Source organism: Brassica oleracea, chromosome C9, assembly GCF_000695525.1.
Source record: "Brassica oleracea var. oleracea cultivar TO1000 chromosome C9, BOL, whole genome shotgun sequence".
Taxonomy (NCBI): domain Eukaryota; kingdom Viridiplantae; phylum Streptophyta; class Magnoliopsida; order Brassicales; family Brassicaceae; genus Brassica; species Brassica oleracea.
In genome coordinates this window covers 29,703,811-29,706,638 of record NC_027756.1, presented here as the reverse complement: position 1 = coordinate 29,706,638, position 2,828 = coordinate 29,703,811, and the positions used below count along the sequence as shown (strand labels likewise).

The window sequence follows — 2,828 nt, the reverse complement described above, 5'->3', positions numbered from 1 at the left end:
ACTTCGCCTTGTCGCTCTAGGAGGTCGCTCCGAAGCGTAAATGGCGAGCGACCTCGGGGTCTCGCTCTGGTAAGGTCGCTCTGAAGCGTAAATGGCGAGCGACCTAGTGTTGTCGCTCTAGTAAGGTCGCTCTGAGAGGTAGGGCACAGAGAGTTCATGGCATCGCTCCGGTAGGGTCGCTCCCATGCACTGCTCGTCCAATGATCACCTTAATCACCTCTTTTGAACTCCAAACGCACCCAAATGTCCCCAAGAACTCCATGTGGTACTCCAATACCTAATAAAGACTCATGCATGCAAAATGCAACCTAAACATGGCTAAATCCTAGTCTATATGATCAAAATGCACATGGGTGAATGGATAACACAATGGAAATATGCAAGATATCAGGCATTCCAAGACCTCAAAGGGAAGTTGACTCAAGCCCCTTTACTTATTCTTCCAGATTTTACTAAAACTTTTGAGATTGAGTGTGATGCTTCCGGGGTCGGAATTGGTGCTGTCTTGATGCAGAATAGGAAGCCAATTGCTTATTTCAGTGAGAAACTTGGTGGAGCCATGCTTAACTATCACACATATGACCAGGAGTTGTATGCCTTGGTGAGAGCTCTCCAAACGTGGCAACACTATCTTTGGCCAAAGGAATTTGTCATCCACACTGATCATCAGTCCTTAAAGCATCTTATGGGTCAGCAGAAACTGAACAAACGTCATGCACGCTGGGTGGAGTTCATAGAAACGTTTCCTTACGTGATCAAATACAAACAAGGTAAGGAGAATGTGGTGGCTGATGCCTTGTCACGCATGTATGTTTTACTTTCGGCCCTTGAAACTAAATTGTTGGGTTTTGAATTTATAAAAGACATTTATGCAACTGATCCAGATTTCAAAGAAGTTTTCAGAAAAAGTTCTAAAACAGCTTATGGGAAGTATTATCAGATTTCTGGTTTCTTATTCTTTGATAACCGCCTTTGTGTTCCCCAATGTTCTTTGAGGGAGTTGTTTCTCAGGGAAGCACACAGAGGAGGCTTGATGGGACACTTTGGAGTCAAGAAAACACACAAGGTCTTCCATGAGCACTTCTTTTGGCCGAGCTTGATGAAAGATGTGGAGAGGATATGCAGCCGATGTGTGGTGTGTAAGAAAGCCAAGTCTAAGGCCTTGAACCAAGGTTTGTACTCTTCTCTTCCCATTCCATCTCATCCATGGGTTGACATTTCAATGGACTTCGTACTTGGTTTGCCTAGATCAAAATCTGGCAGAGACTCCATCTTTGTGGTAGTTGACAGGTTCTCTAAAATGGCTCACTTCATTCCATGCCATAAGACTGATGATACCGTGCATATTGCTGATTTGTTCTTTAGAGATGTTGTTAGATTGCATGGTATGCCTAGGACCATTGTCTCAGATCGAGATGCTAAGTTCCTTAGCTATTTTTGGAAAATTTTGTGGTCTAAGCTAGGCACTAGACTGATGTTTTCTACTACTTGTCATCCTCAAAACGATGGTCAAACTGAGGTTTTGAATCGGACCTTATCTGCATTGCTTAGATCATTGGTTAAGAAAAACTTGAAATTTTGGGAAGAATGTTTGCCTCATGTAGAATTTGCATATAATCATTCTTTGCATTGTTCTACAAATTTTTCTACAAATTTTTCTCCGTTTGAAGTTGTTTATGGTTTCAATCCCTTATCTCCACTTGATCTTTTGCCTTTGCCTTTGAGTGAAAGAGTTAGTACAGATGGCAAGAGGAAGGCGGACACGATTCTAAAGTTGCATGAGAAAGTCCGTGACAACATCAAAGCCAAAACCAAAATCTACACAAGGAAGGCAAACAAGAAAAGAAAGGAAGTGATCTTTAAAGAAGGAGATTTGGTTTGGGTTCATCTAAGGAAGGAACGATTTCCAGAAGAGAGAAAGTCCAAACTCATGCCTCGAGTTGACGGTCCTTTCCAGATCCTTAGGAAGATCAACGACAATGCCTACCAGCTAGATTTAAAAGGAAAGTACGATATTTCTTCTAGCTTTAATGTTTCTGATCTTTCCCCTTTTCTTGCAGATGTTCCAGATTTGTGGACAAATCCTTTTGAAGAAGGACGGGATGATGCGCCCCAGTCTATGGATCAGCACATGGAATCAGCATCAGATGATGATCAGGACGATCAAATTATTTCGACTGAGGTTCATCCATCCGTTCGTACCAGACGGACCGACCGTGCAGTGTACCGGATCGACCCGCGTATGTCCGGCAAGGAGCTTAGGTTGGATCCACGTCCCGCGGTCCGAACTGGCCGTACTGAAGACCGTCCTTCCCGACCAATTCGTCAAGCTAGGACTGATGATCGAGCCATAATCAACTTCGAACGCACCGATTCCAATTCAGACCGTAGCTTCTCATTTCTCGTTAGGCTGGGCCGCACCGCATGTACTGACGGACGTAATGATGGACTGACCGACTACTTTGATCCAATCTTCGAGTTTGATCATTAGGAATTCTCTAAGGCAACGATACTAAAGCTCTCAGATGATCTCAGTCACATTTGGTCCAGTTCAGTTCGTGAGAAACTCCATTCAGGACGAACGGACCGTCCGGCTCATGTACTGGTCCTTAACGCGGGTTGTGCCGCCGAATACATTGAATATGGACAGAAGTAGGCGAAGAGACCATTGACCAGTCTTCTTGTTCTTTGCCGTGTTTGACTAGATCTGGTCAAGCTTATGTTTTCTATGCATTGTTTTTACACATTTCTCATCAATTATCTTTGACTAAGAATTCTATAAGTATGTAACTCAACTTCAGATTTTGGATCGATTTTCCTTTTTATAA

At 43.2% G+C, this 2,828-nt stretch overlaps 1 pseudogene; it reads left to right on the top strand.

The window, feature by feature from the left end:
* LOC106314754 overlaps positions 1-2,491 on the top strand; it is an 18,012-nt pseudogene extending 15,521 nt beyond the window's left edge.
* Positions 2,492-2,828: the final 337 nt, after the last annotated feature.